Raw genomic sequence first — 16,630 nt, 5'->3', positions numbered from 1 at the left:
CTATCATCTCTTGTTTCATCTTCATCACCTGTAGCTTCCTCAACTGCTCTTCCTTCACTGCCCTGGTCTCTGTGCCATATAGATGTACTGTTCACCCCACTGTTTTGTGCACCTTATTTTTTAGCTTCTTTGGCATTCTTTTGTCACACACTATTTTTTTTTTATTTAACATTTGTTTACTGGGAAAGCTCAACTTGGAACAAAGCCAATTTTCAGGGTAGGCCCAGGGAGTAAGGCTCCAGATGTATGTCTTTTTAATGTGGGAGGAAACTGGAGTACCAATAGAAAACCCACACAAATACAGGGAGGACATGCAGACTCCGCACAGAAGGCACTCCAGTTAAGAATCAAGAATTGGACCGGAAAACCTCTTGCTATGAGGCAACAATGCTACCGTTGCACCACTACCCAATAATCCCACTGCCGGTTGGCTGCAGCCCCTTTAACTCTAGGTTTGACCTCCTCGTTTAGACTTCCATCCTCTTGAACCATGCCTCCCAGATACTTGAAGCTGTTGACCTGTTCCACAATTTTACATTTGCTATTTTATTTTATGTGATTGTACAGAAATGTGTACATCCATAACTGCTCCATGTACTAGTTCATTAAGATTTGTAGTGACTTTTCAGGCTTAATTTAAATGTTAAATATCTAACATAAATTTTATGAGTATAGCTGGTATGACTAAAATATTGGCGTGGGTTGCTTGAGTTCAGTATATGAAGAATTATACCAATTAATCAATAAAACTGAATATGTTCACTGTTTCTCTTCAGTCATAAGACAGACGACTCCAACATGCCTATGTACATAATGAATAAAGCAGTCAAATACCAGACTTCCTTCAATTTACTGATGTATAGAAACTAACCAGGGAACAAAGTAAATCATTTTTTTTCTCTGAAGGTTAACTGCAGGGAAAGATTTTCATTAAATATTAATTGCAGCAATTAGATATGGTGGTTAAGGGCTATGATCATCTATCAGATGTTACTGGCAGTATTCATCTCTGTTGTTTTTATAACCACAACTTCTTTCCAAGTATTTCAACTTCACTGGCCTATGCACAGCCCTATAGCAGCTAAATTACATTTCAAGTGGAAGTAAAACAGGTGCAGAGAAATAAGCCACATAGTTTAGCGTGTACGGAACAGTAACATTATCGTATTCATTAAACTTGCTGCATAGTTTCTGAAAGTGATGATTATCAAGTTATTAATTCTTTGAGAAGAATTATATAGTGAAATGTATACAAAATAATATAGGAAAAAGTTCACAATGGTAATGTCTTTCTCAACATATTTGTAATGCTGTCAGAATGTGTTCAATAAAACAGAAGCTGTTATGATTAAAATGTCATAAGTATTCCAATCCATAAAAGTTAAACCTCATCATTCTTTGTTAACTCAATGAGTTAACATGCCAAAGAAATGAATAAATGTTTTGCTTCCGTAGTTACCATTCTTTACAGCATTTTTCAAGAATTGATTTAAGCACTGGCAGTGAAATTTTATGAAGGTCTAAAAGTGTGCCTGTTACAAATTGTAGAAATACTTGCTTAAGTCAGTTGTTCTGAATCCTGTAATACTTCTGACATTTAAGGTGTCCCCACAAAAAAAGAAAAAAAATGTTAACAGACTCGTGCTGGCATTAACAGAACTCCATGAAAAAACATCCAAGCCATGAAACTACCAAATGTCTTAGAGTAATCGATTTTTCGGATTACTTTCTGTTGCTTTCTTTAGGAAGTTCATATAGATTTGTAACTGACTGCTTTATCTGCCATTTGTTTTATATCACAATATAATACAGCTGATCTTTCACTATACTTTCCTGCCTCTTTTGAACTTTTTATATAAATAGGGCTTATTTGCAGCATTTGACCAAATGCTAGGTATACTATCTGTGTAACCCTAATGAGAGATCACTCAGTCATAATACAATTAGGAGTTTGATTTGGCCAGGGCAGTAGGGTGAAAATCCTTCACCACTTTGAATTTTACACATTATGTCCACCGTCATGTAAAGGGAATAAAATTATTTACCTATAACCATGTCTTTGGGAAGAACTTTTTACATTCATTATAAGTTTTACTGACAAAGAAATAAAAATTTCCCAGACATTATATACAATAGAATGCATGTGTTGTCCAAAGCCATACATATATATCTGAAATGAAGCATAATATGTCTTAAACATGTTTCAAATGGTGTTTTACACAAGGCACATATCCTTGTCTTTTGTTTGACGTTCTACAGTTATATGACAAGCAGAAATGTGTTTTCATTCATTTTAATCTGAAATTTATACTCAAATATTTCAAAAACACAGTGAGATAAAACTGAAAAAGTACATTTTGAATCTGTGTTTAATATTTAACTTTCACTTTTTGAAGTTTAAAATGTCATCACTTCTTACAATAAATATGAGTAAAATTCTTAGAACACAATATTGTTTTCAGAGTCACTATTATGCAGTTTTATAATATAGAGGATTATGATCGAGTCACCAATCATAACCCATTTATTATGTGTTCAAGACATGCATGCTACCTCAAGATCAAATATGGAGGGTACATTACATTGACACATTTCTTAGACAAGCAGGTGTTTTATATACATGTGCACATAAAAGTAATATAATAATCAAAATACACAAGTAATGACAACACAGATCTGACATTGCAGTAGCTAAAGGTCTCTGTATATTTAGTGCATCTAATGCAAGATTATACTGGGCATGCTGACTATGCCATAACAACATGTGAACAACAGAAACACACAAGATAGGTTATAAACATAGGCCCAATCCCACTTTATAATGATCTGGTATTATGCTGGACAGGAAGACATGTTATGTAAGTCCTTATGTCCAATAAAGCTTTACAGTGTGAAGAAATCAGTTGCAGTAATACATAAATGTTTGGAGGAAGAATACAATACACTGCATCCTTATTCGGAATTTAAGTAATGCTTGTGAACAATCAGTGACATACTCAACATTTGCATTCTGCCAGACTAAAACACATGCCAGGACATATAACACAAAGATGCATATCAACCTGTGATGCCACAGAAATAGGCATACCATGTGTGTCATGATGAACACACTTGAACACTTGAAGGGCTTACAGCACTTCCCCTTTGTAATGAGTATGGATCCTCTACAATAGAAACTGATGCCTTAAAAGTGTTGCCCTCTGACTATGCAATAAATACCTCCTTTGCCTAAATCACTCCTGTCTGATACAGTTATGTGACAGACAGATGTTACCAGATTCAAACCCCTGCCCATCATACTGCACACTCTCCAGAGCTGTGTATTGCCTATGTCTGCCACATGACATAGCAATGGAGGTTGTTAGACATAAATAACAATATTATGTGAAGAAATAAAGAACATGTGAGGTTAATGAGTACAATATGAATTTGCCAGAATGATGACAAGGAGGTAACTATGTTAATGTTCACACAGCTATGGCCTGTTCCTGACGTTTTGTCCAACAACACTGTCTCAGACTTGAAACGCATTGTATCTGTGTAGATATGCTATACAAGTTGTGATGAAAGAAGATACTGCCAGCACAGCTAGGAATTTTGGAAATAATTATATGTCATTCATGAATACTGAAATGATTTATACAAGATGCTTGTATTACAAATGTATTAGAAATGTATGTCATGTATATCAAACTGTTCTGTATAGATGTTTGTGATGAAAAGGTATTTGTAAAAGTGCTGTGTTTAAAATGTATCGTCAGTGTGTCCTACTGGAACCCAGCCACTGGGGATGCACAAGCCAGTGCATTTCTTTGTGCTGGTCCCAAGCCCGGATAAATGGTGAGGGTTGCATCAGGAAGGGCATCCGGCGTAAAACCTCTGCCAAAAATTACTGATGTGGAGAACTTTTCATAATTACATACCGGATCGGTCGAGGCTCGGGTTAACAATGACCGCCACCAGTACTGTTAGCCAACAGGGTGCTGTTGGAAATTGGGCTACTGATGGTCAAAGAAGAAGAGGAGGGGGTAGGCATGCCTGAAGGCAGGAAGAGAGGAGGAAGGTTTAGGAGTGTAATACTGAGGGTAGGAACTTTGAATGTTGGCAGTATGACTGGTATAGGGAGAGAGCTAGCTGATATGATGGAGAGAAGGAAGGTTGATATATTGTGCGTGCAAGAGACCAGATGGAAGGGAAGTAAGGCCAAGTGTATAGGAGGCGGGTTCAAATTATTCTATCATGGTGTGGATGGCAGAAGAAATGGGGTAGGGGTTATTCTAATGGAACAGTATGCCAAGAGTGTTTTGGAGGTGAAGACAGTGTCTGATAGAGTGATGTTTATGAAGCTTGAAATTGATGGTGTAATGATGAATGTTGTTAGTGCATATGCTCCACAAGTTGGGTGTGCGATGGATGAGAAAGAAAAATTTTGGAGTGAGTTGGATGAAGTGGTGGTGAGTGTACCCAAGGGTGAGAGACTAGTGATTGGAGCAGACTTCAATGGGCATGTTGGTGAAGTGAATAGAGAGGATGAGGAAGCGATGGGTAGGTATGGTGTTAAGGAGAGGACTGCAGAAGGTCAGATGATTGTGGATTTTGCGAAAAGGATGGACATGGCTGTGGTGAAGATGTATTTTAAGAAGAGGGAGGAGCATAGGGTGACATACAAGAGTGGAGGAAGATGCACACAGGTGGATTATATCATTTGTAGGAGGGCCAGTCTGAAGGAGATTGGAGACTGTAAAGTGGTGACTGGGGAAAGTGTAGTTAAGCAGCATAGAATGGTGGTCTGCAGGATGATGTTGGTGATCAAGAAGCAGAGGAGGAGTGTGAAAGCAGTGCCGAGGATTAAATGGTGGAAGTTAAAAAAGGGTGATTGTGAGGTGGAGTTCAGGGAAGAGTTAAGACAGGCACTGGGAGGCAATGAAGAGTTACCGAATAGCTGGGTAACTACAGCAGAGCTAGTAAGGAGACTGCTAGGAAGGTGCTTGGTGTGACATCTGGACAGAGGAAGGAGGACAAGGAGACATGGTGGTGGAATGAGGAACTACAGGAGAGTATACAGAGGAAGAGGCTGGCGAAGAAGAAGTGGGATTGTCAAAGAGATGAAGAAAGTAGACATGAGTATAAGGAGATGAGGCGCATGGCAAAGAGAGAGGTGGCGAAGGCTAAGGATAAGGCATATAGAGGGTTGTATGAGAGATTGGACACTAAAGAGGGAGAAAAGGACCTGTACAAACTGGCTAGACAGAGGAACAGAGCTGGGAAAGATGTGCAGCAGGTAAGAGTGATAAAGAACAGTGAGGGAAACATACTCACAAGTGAGGAGAGTATGTTGAGTAGATGGAAAGAGTACTTTGAGGGGTTGATGAATGAAGAGAATGAGAGAGAGAGAAGGTTGGATGATGTGGGGATACTGAATCAGGAAGTGAAGCAGATTAGCAAGGAAGTAGTAAGGACAGCTATGAAGAGGATGAAGAATGGAAAGGCTGTTGGCCCAGATGACATACCAGTGGAAGCATGGAGGTGCTTAGGAGAAATGGAAGTGGAATTTTTAACCAGATTGTTTAATGAAATTTTGGAAAGTCAGAGGATGCCTGAGGAGTGGAGGAAAAGTGTTTTGGTACCTATCTTTAAGAATAAGGGTGATGTGCAGAGCTGCAGTAACTACAGAGGGATAAAACTGATCAGTCACAGCTTGAAGTTATGGGAAAGAGTAGTGGAAGCTAGGTTAAGAAGGGAGGTGATGATTAGTGATCAGCAGTATGGTTTCATGCCAGGAAAGAGCACAACAGATGCAATATTTGCTCTGAGAGTGTTGTTGGAGAAATACAGAGAAGGTCAGAAGGAGTTGCATTGTGTCTTTGTGGACTTAGAGAAAGCATATGACAGGGTGTCTAGACAGGAGTTGTGGTATTGTATGAGGAAGTCGGGAGTGGCAGAGAAGTATGTAAGAGTGGTACAGGATATGTACAAGGGTAGTGTGACATTGGTGAGGACTGCAGTGGGAGTGACAGATACATTTAAGGTGGAGGTGGGATTACATCAAGGATCAGCTCTGAGCCCTTTCTTATTTGCAGTGGTGATGGACAGGTTGACAGATGAGATTAGACAGAAGGCCCAGTAGACTATGATGTTTGCAGATGACATTGTGATATGTAGTGAGAGTAGGGACCAGGTTGAGGAGACCCTGGAGAGGTGGAGATATGCTTTAGAGAGGAGAGGAATGAAGGTCATCAGGGCTAAAACAGAATATATGTGTGTAAATGAGAGGGAGGGTAGAGGAATGGTGAGGATGCAGGGAGTAGAGTTGGTAAAGGTGGATGAGTTTAAGTACTTGGGATCAACAGTTCAGAGTAATGGTGACTGTGGAAGAGAGGTGAAGAAGAGAGTACAGGCAGGGTGGAATGGGTGGAGAAGAGTGTCATGAGTGATTTGTGACAGATGGGTACCAATAAGAGTGAAAGGGAAGGTCTACCAGAGGGTAGTGAGACCAGCTATGTTATATGGGTTGGAGATGGTAGCATTGTCGAAAAGGCAGGAGTCAGAGCTGGATGTGGCAGAGTTAAAGATGTTAAGATTTGCACTGGGTGTGACTAGGATGGACAGGATTAGGAATCAGTATATTAGAGGGTCAGCTCAGGTTGGACAGTTTGGAGACAAAGCAAGAGAGGCGAGATTGTGTTGGTTTGGACATGTGCTGAGGAGGGATGCTGGGTATATTGGGAAAAGGATGCTAAGGATGGAGCTGCCAGGTAAGAGGAAAACAGGAAGGCCTAAGATGAGGTTTATGGATGTGGTGAGAGAGGACATACAGGCAGTTGGTGTGGAAGAGCATGATGCAGAGGACAGGAAGAAATGGAAACAGATGATCCGCTGTGGCGACCCCTAACGGGAACAGCCGAAAGAAGATGATGAGTGTGCCCTACTGGAAGAGAATAGAAATGTACATGCACTATTGTAACTGTTTAAATGTATATATTTTAAAAGTGGAAACTGAGATGCAGGAGATTAACCTCAGTCTAGTAAACTTTAGAAAAATGTCTTAAATTAAATGACTTTATAGGACACAATAAAGAGGCTACCTCTCAAGTTTTCAATGCAGCTAGAGACACAGATCTATACTAGAAAGCTTTCTGTATTGTCCTTGGAGTGAACTGTTTGCTACTTTTGAAGCATGAAGGAATACAGTTGTTTTAACATCCAGCATCTGCCAAAGATCTGAGGAAAAGCCCTTGCCTGTATATTTTTACAGGTAGATGTTAAATGTTGCCAGCTTCTAGAAATGGGGTTTTGGCTTGGGAACTAGAAGTCAGATGACCAGAAATTATGTCATTCTACAAGCTATCCCAGCAGTAATATTTTAGATATTAATTTAAGAAGTCACCTAGTGAGACAGAGTATTCTGCATTCCGCTTGTACCTGACAACAACTAGAACATCCATTCACCACATTTCCCTTGCTATTTGTAAGTTATTTGGTTATTGTATAACTCTCTTACATTCAGTCAAGAATACAGTGAAGCTTAGTTTAAATATTTTTATTTATATATTTCAAACTGTCCTGCAATGTTGTTTTAAATATTTCCTGTGGTTTTGAACTCTAATGTCACTGTGAATATATATTTAGTATTTCCTTGTTCTTCTATTATTTATTATTAACTATATTTAAACCTTTCATTGTGGCTGATCTGTGTAGAGATATTTAAGTTTTAAGAGTACTTGCATATTTATTTGGTGGCACTATGTGGGCCACTCCTAATAGCCTTGCTCTTGGTCAAACTACCATTTGTATTAGCATTAATATTACACAATAAGATTGGACACCCTTTGTTAAGGGCCCTAAAATAGCTGATAAGAAGTGACTGGTGGCAGTTGTAACTATTTTATAGTCTGGGCAGAAGGGGCATAGCTAGTAAACCTGTGCCAGCCTTTCCCAGGTGTGTGTGTGTGTGTGTGTGTGTGTGTGTGTGTGTGTGTGTGTGTGTGTGTGTGTGTGTGTGTAAATCAAACCTCAAAGAGTGTGTGTGTCAGCTACTTGGGCAGGGACACAAAACACTGGTTGGATAGAGAATGTGCTGAAGGTCTTGGCTTGGTCACTCAGCTGAGATTTCAGCTCTATAGCTGTGCGAGTGGGGAGTCTTACTGGGGATCTGGAGGAAGAGGGAGAAACCAGCCCTGGACTGCCTGTGATCTCTGTGTGAAATTGCAGTTGATATAGAGAGCTGCATCTGGAAATACTGTGTGTGTACATGTCATCCTCTCAATGAACATCCCCCACTGTTGCCAGTGGTGAGGACTGAGGGTCCTTGATTACTGGTCCAGTGAAGGGTTGTCACACAAGTTATTGCTGAATGCATCTGATGCAGAAGCAATCATACCACAACATTCACAGAACAACTGCTTCACTGGCAGGATATTACAAAGTTATTTAATATTTCTTTCTTTCTTCAAAGTAAAAAAACTGAGAATAATAACTTCATGCAGTGTTGCTTGTGTAATATCAGTGCATTCATAGAATGTTAACCATGGCTGGAATTTAACAGCAAGCTATTTAAGTCCACTGACTACAAACATATATGAATCGCATGCATCGCAATGGAAGTCTTAACAAATCTGTGAGACTCCATCTATGTGAAGTCATTGCATCATATGATTGTGTTGTGATCTATATGAGATAAAAGGGTGTGGATACATTTCTTTCACTGTAGTTGTACACATTATAACAGTTGTGAATGTCATTCATGCATAACAGCATTATGACACAATGCTTACAGTCAACCAATGTGGGTTTTGAACATCTGACTATGTGATGACAGAAGCTACAAGATATTGGGAAGAATGAATGTACCATGGTGACATCTGTGCTATAAATGTGAGATATTTATTTTCTTTGAAGCCATGATATTGTATTATTGCTGCAAGGGAGATGTGTATCTGTCATTTCTTTAAAATAGTGTTGCTATATGTGTGTTTCTCACACAACATTGTCTGCTGCTAGGTATACCCAGACACACTTGATGAGTAATACAGTTGTCATTGTGATGAGAGAATGGCAGTCTTGCACTATATGTGGATAATCATGGATTCCAACAAATGCTTTACTAATGCAACAGGATGCATGACATAGTTTCATGTTCTCATACCACAAGAAAAGCCTTAGTACTTCTCTTGGGAAGCCAAATTGCATACTATGGCATCCTCATCAGCCAATAAAACATTTCTGTGTGAAAAAATCAGCAGAAATCATTGTAATAAGAATCCACAGCCATACATGTACACAGCAGATTGCAGGTAGGTAACACTGTTGTCAGGCAGCTCATTCACAGACATACTGATACCAGTGAGTCTAAGGAACAATGGGTGTATTTGAATAGACTACCAAGGATCACAAGGTACGGAACATTGCTTGAATCACACATGCCACATGAGATGTTCTTTTACAACTGTGACAGTGCACATTTGAATGGATGGCATCATCATTCTTTCATACGTTGATGATCTTCTAAAAATGCATGAAGGTGGTTGATGTGCACAGTAGCACTACACAGCTACACATAATACATGCATTAGAAACCTTCACTACTCAGCAGGACAGACAAACACAAATGCACAGTAGGCAATCATTGCCAGATTCAAAACTCATCCCACTGTACCTACACAGTCTGGACAGCACAGTATCAACAGCCAGCTCCACAAGTTATGATGTGGTTCATTTTTGATAGCATGAGGTAAGCATTGTGTTTCCAGCACTGTTTATTGCTTGGTAATAATTCAAATATGTAGGGTAATCTTCTGACAGTGAAAATGAGTCTGTTAAGTGGAAGCTTACATATGGAGTGTTGTTGCAGACACAACTGTATATGACAGTACACACACTCATGTTAGTTACCCAGTGTTGGATTTGAAACCCCTACCTATCTAGTCACACAGTCTGTACAATACATAATTAGCTGCAAGTGATATAGGAGAAGTCTGAGTTGTAAGGGCACAGTGTGCAATTTCGACATGCTGACCTCATCAGTGAGATGGAGAGTTGTTTGTTGTAAAAGTGGGATAAGGGGATAGTGACATCCTGTCCCATGTTAAAATCTTCAATTTATTGGAAGTTGGTACAGCAGGCCTATTCAGGAAGCTATACATGTCTGACATTGAATCGATACACACACAAGTTCCTTACTGTGAAATGTACACCACCTACATATCTAGCTATACAATCTAGAGAACACAGTATTTGTTGCAAGTGCCTGAGAACAATTTAACTCTTAAAGGGAGAGAGAGCATACTTTTGACAGGAAGACCTCATCACTGTGTTGTAGACAAAACATTTGCCTTAAAAGTGGGAATAAATTGTAGACGGAGATGTGTCCAAAGTTAACGTTTTCTCCTGAGTGGAAGTGGACACAACATATTTGTTGTTGAAGATTTACTTCCATAACACTAGAACCACACAGACACTAAGATTTGAACTTCTTACCTATCAAGTAATACAATATAAAGAACCAGTGCTAGCTGCAAGCACCACAGGACAAGTCTGACTGTAAAGGGGAGAGAGTGTGCACTTTTGATAGTATGACCTCACAAGTATGTTCCAGAGAGATGTTCCTGTTAAAAGTGGGATAAAGTGCAGAGGGAGCTGTGTCCAGAGTTACATTTATTCTCCTCAGCATAGCTCTCAAATGTCCAAATTTTCACAGAATGTCCAGATTTTTACCTCATATTTTCGGTCTCTTTTTCATAAAAAATTGTGTCTTTTCTGGCAAATCACCGAGGATTGAGGTCACTAAATAATGGCAAACCTTTGAATTTTAGACTTCATAGCCTTCAGAAAATGCGTGCTAGCACAAATCCTGTTATTTTAGAACTTTTTTAATTCATAGGCTTTGTCCACATTTCTTGCTCTAGGAGGTTGAGAGGTATGCTCTTCAGTAGAAGTTGGCACAGCACGTTTGACATTGAGGTGTTACTTACATGTCAGTAGACCCCCTCCCCCACCACACCCACCCACACACACACACACACACACACACACACACACACACACACACACACATACACACACATACACCACAGTAAGAACTGAACCTTCTACCTATTGAGTTGCACAATGTGGACAGCACAGTATTAGTAGCAAGCACTACAGAGAAATCTGACTTTAAAGATGTAAAAATGCACACTTGTACTTAGTAAAACTTCACTGTTTGGAACAGCAGGTACAAATGCATGTGTGTGGACATGGCAATGTAACAACACTGTGCTTGCCTCATGTAATGACATCCTTCTTTGCTAAGATTTATATACTTTCCTTCGTGTATATTGCATTACTGTGAGGGGCATGTACCCGTTTCATAATATGGGATGCCAGTGAAAATCACAATTGTAAACCACTGGATTATCAGTGAAGCATTTATGGCACTTCAGTTCAGGATTATTGCATGGAAATAAACATTTATAGTGTCACTGCCACTTGTCCTGTCTCTTGCTTGCACAATGTGCATTGACAGTGTAAACAGGTACTTCCTAAATATGGCAGTGCACTTCAGAATAACAGTGATAGATTATGTGTGAATAGGTGACCCAACATTGTAACAAAGATGCACGTGTAACCACTGGAGTGCAGACATACGTTAACAGACTGACTTGAGTCAAAGTCCCTGCAAAATCCAGATACCTTGTTTGAAATCTTCAGTATAGACATACAGATGTTGTACAACATTAGCAAAGTTGTTGTAAAGCATTTTTAACTCTCTTGCCTGAACAGCAATACAGGCAAGCTCAATTGTGCTGCTGCTAGCAAAGTATTAGAGCATGTGTAATCATATCTTGAGGTGTTGAACTTAGACTGGGAAATAGCAGCTGTCTATGATGTTCTTTGCCCACTTTTGTGCGAAAAGGCAGTATACACATACAAGCACATCTGAATCTGATGCACACACACACACACACACACACACACACACACACACACACACACACACACACACACACACACACACACACACACACACACTATCAATAATCTCCTACCAATTTGTGAATAAATATTATTGTGTTTAAAGATCATACATAATATCATCTTCTTTCAGCTGTTCCCGTTAGGGGTCACCACAGCGGATCATCTGTTTCCATTTCTTCCTGTCCTCTGCATCTTGCTCTGTCACACCAGTCACCTGCATGTTCTCTCTCACCACATCCATAAACCTTATTTTAGGCCTTTCTCTTTTCCTGTTAGCTGGTAGCTTCATCCTTAGCATCTTTTTCCCAATATACTCAGCATCCCTCCTCAGCACATTTCCAAACCAATGTAATCTTGCCTATCTGGCTTTGTCTCCAAATCTTCCAACCTGGGCTGACCCTCTAATATACTTATTCCTAATCCTGTCCACCCTCGTCACACCCAGTGCAAATCTTAACATCTTTAACTCTGCCACATCCAGCTCTAACTCCTGCCTTTTTGTCAATGCCACTGTTTCCAACCCATATGACATAGCTGGTATCACTACACTCTTGTAGACCTTCCCATTCACTCTTACTGGTACTCACCTGTCACAAATCACTCCTGACACTCTTCTCCACCCACTCCATCCTGCCTGTACTCTCTTCTTCACCTCTCTTCCACACTCACCATTACTCTGAACTATTGATCCAAGTATTTAAACTCATCCACCTTCACCACATCTACTCCCTGCATTCTCACCATTCCTCTATCCTCCCTCTCATTCACACACATATATTCTGTCTTAGTCCTGCTGACCTTCATTCCTCTTCTCTCTAGAGCAACCTGTCCAGTTGACAGATGAGATCAGACAGGAGTCCCCATGGACTATGATGTTTGCAGATGACATTGTGATCTATAGCGAGAATAGGGAATAGGTGGAGGAGACCCTGGAGAGATGGAGATATGCTCTAGAGAGAAGAGGAATGAAGGTCAGCAGGACTAAGACAGAATATATGTGTGTGAATGAGAGGGAGGAATGGTGAGGATGCAAGGAGTAGAAGTTGCGATAGAGTACATATTATAAATTGCCTTAGGGAATGAACATATTTCACTACTGGGGACCACTGCCATCCAGAGTGTGCAATGCCAAATACAGTGCAAATAATGAAAAGAGGGAGAAAAAATTAGAGGTACTGAAGTAGAAGAAACATCATAAAACAAGTAGCTAAAATGCATAGTTTTAATATTTCCTCTACTTTGTTATGTTTCAACATGAACATATCCTCATTAAACATCATTATAGTCAAACAAATACCACCATCTCAGGATTAGAACTACAAGACACCAGGGCATTCACAAGACAAACTGTTCAGATTCTTATCACTATGTGGCATGCAGTATGCTGTGAAAATAAAAAGAGGTTACCTATATTCCGTATGCAACATAGCATCAACTGGCATCACAGGTACAATAGAAACATTTCCTGACCTTTGTCCTGTACAATTTGCAGTTAGATATGTGGATGGCTGTGATACCACAACAGGAAAATAGTCTTTCCTCCTCCTTTGTAAACATCATTCCCACATCTGTGGTTCTCTAACAAGACTGCTATGTGCTTTACTTCAAAGTCGATATATGCTTCAGTCATTCATTTAGTTCCTTATAAATGCAGACACAATTGCATTCAGAGACAGAAACTATAGTCATAACCAATTCATATACAAGTCAGTCAATGGTAGTCACCAAATGTATCCTAAGTCTCTTCCCTCGACACACCATAATAACATTAGCAGGTAACACTTTTCAGTGCTTGTCCTTGCAGAAGTAGCACATGTGCATGCAATCATGTAGGTCTTTATGCCATGTTTACATTCCCAGCATTTACTACAGATTGTGGAATTCACAAATGCTAATGAGTTCACACCTAATTTGCATATTCACAGTGCTGACAGGGCTGAATCTGCACTATATAAAGGTAATTGTGTAGGCAACTTATATTATAGTACTGGTGACTGAATCCAGAAAACTTGATACCGCTACTTACTGGTACTTGCTTTGAAAACTTTTTTCTAATTTCACAACTTGATGCAAATGTAGGTTGCTGTTATGAACAAACTGATGTATTTTAATCTTAGTTATTGATTGCATTTCACAATTCAAATATTGCTTTATTGTCTGCATTATTCTCAGTAGCTGTTGTATGCTGCAGTTATTTATTGGCCATGCAGTATTTTTCTACATAATTGATGACAGTTTAATGGAAAATTTGCATTCATGAAAGCTGACCACTTTGTTCGGAAAACAATTGTATTAATTATTGTCAAGGTCACGTGTTCTTGGATTAGTAGCAGTGACAATTTTGTTAAGGTTCTGTTGTCTACCTTGCTGCCCTCCACGGAAGTGCATGTCAGATGAAAAACTGTTAAACAGTTTTCATTGACAGGTGTATATTATGTTTTTAATGCTACAATGTACTCCAGAATGACAGAAAAGGTTGTCCTGCTATGAATGTATTATTAGGTTCTGTCTTTACTTCACATTAGGGGGGTGATGGGGAGAGAAAAATTGTATTAAATTGCGGATTCATATGAAGCTTTCTGTTGTCATGCATGTTGCATGTGATGGACGGATGTATATATATATATATATATATATATATATATATATATATATATATATATATATATATATATATATATATATATATATATTTATTTATTTGTATTTGACCATATTTTTTTACTTATGCATTTCTACTTTCCTATAATGTTTCCTCACCTAAGGGATATGGCACATACAACATCTGTACCCTGTAAACTGCAATTACACAGACGTTCAGATTGATGTAATCATTCAGGCCGTACATCACCTTTGGTCATTCCTATTAGAGAAAGGCAGGAATGACAAGTCCTTCCATGACCATATCTGGGAGCAAGTGGTGAATTATGTTACTGCAGTGGTGGGTCATGGGCATACATATTTCGAAATAAGACTTAAGGCCAGTGATATGATTATAGAGTCCAGACAGTGGGAAGCTGAAATTGTCTGTGAACATATGGCTATGGGTTGTTGCCCTCCTACCAAACCACCACTTACTGAAACAGAGGAGTTCCTGTCCATTGTCAGAGATCCAGACAGCTCAGCACAGTGTTCACATAGAATCCTTGGTGTTGGGGCTGATGAGGAAGGTAACCTAAGTGTATCTACTGCAGAACTTCCTGGTATGTATGCTTTTTAAACAAATAATTATTGCCATTGCATATATATATATATATATATATATATATATATATATATATATATATATATATATATATATATATATATATATATATATATAAAGAGACAGAGACATGGGGGCATAGAAGAGACATAGACAGAGGTGGGGAATGGTGGGGTAGTCCAGTGAGCAGTACCGATTCTAGGAGATGTGTCTTAATCTGCAGCTGTAAAGGAAATTGCCTTTAGTTTCTTTTGCCATTTGCTTGGTGATGCTTATCATCCCTGTTTCATCTCTTTTTTTATACGTAGGGACATCTGGGTCTGCCATTTCATGACCGTCTGCACATGGTATTTAGATATGTTACTAATACATGTATCGCCATGTGAATTACAGAAGGAGTCACTTCTGGGCACGTTGCGGGTGCTGTGAAGAGCACTTTTGGCTAACATGAAAGACTGAAACAGCAGTAATTTCATGAACTTTAATCATACTTTGACTTAAGAATTTGGTCCATTCCCATCATGATATTAGAAACCAAAAAATCTTGGAGGAATTAAAAAGTGAATAAGCACACCTTCTGTATTCACATTAATATCCATAAGGTATATGTATATGTAACCAAAAGTTATTGATTTCAGTGCATTAGCATCTTTTAAGTTGTAATATACATTATACATAACATAGGTTTGACCGTTGTTTATTCTCTCTTTCTCTCTCTCTTTTTTTTGGTAGTTGCTAACTTGTTATCATAAGTGATCCTGCCAGTGTAGCAGAACTGACTCATCTACCATTTATGAATCACACCTGTCTGAGACGCCAGGATGTAATGCTAGCACAGTGATTGATTATGTTCAAACACACATACACATTCAACAAATAATTGTCCATACCACCATGTCATACATGCACAGACTTTACTTATCTAAGCAGTATTGCTGACTGCTAAATATATCTTGCTACTGCTCTTGCAAATTGGATACTTAAGGAATATATTTTTGTTTTTCTTGCACACACTCACTACTTTGGTGTCAGGCTTGCCCTCCTGTTCCACCTCTTCAGTTTGTGCAAGTGATGATGACCGTGCCCTGCCCTTTGTAAATTTCTTTGTGATTTTTGGTTGTATATATGTCTGATGCACAGAGTGGATAGCTATTGCTTGCTTACTCAGAACCTTCCTTTAATGTAAATGCATTGCAAAATAAATGTTTTTAATCATAGTTCATAATCAGTTGTGCATGATTGTTTCTGTAATTATTGATCCTCACTGTAATTGTGATACTGTTGTTAGTGTTTCATTCAAAGTAGGTTTAAGTCTTGCTTGCTGTTATGCTTGTGCAAATGATGCTACCCTTTTCCTGCTCACTTGTTTACATGCAGTGGCCAACTGAAAAGCTTAATGCACATTACTAGACAAAATCCATAGCTGTGTATTGCAGACATCAATCATAGGGTATTACTGACATTTCTGTA

The sequence above is a fragment of the Protopterus annectens genome, chromosome 7.part1 (genome assembly GCF_019279795.1).
Source record: "Protopterus annectens isolate FY-2018-M chromosome 7.part1, PAN1.0, whole genome shotgun sequence".
Classification (NCBI taxonomy): Eukaryota; Metazoa; Chordata; order Ceratodontiformes; family Protopteridae; genus Protopterus; species Protopterus annectens.
Note: the sequence above shows the minus strand (reverse complement) of the source record.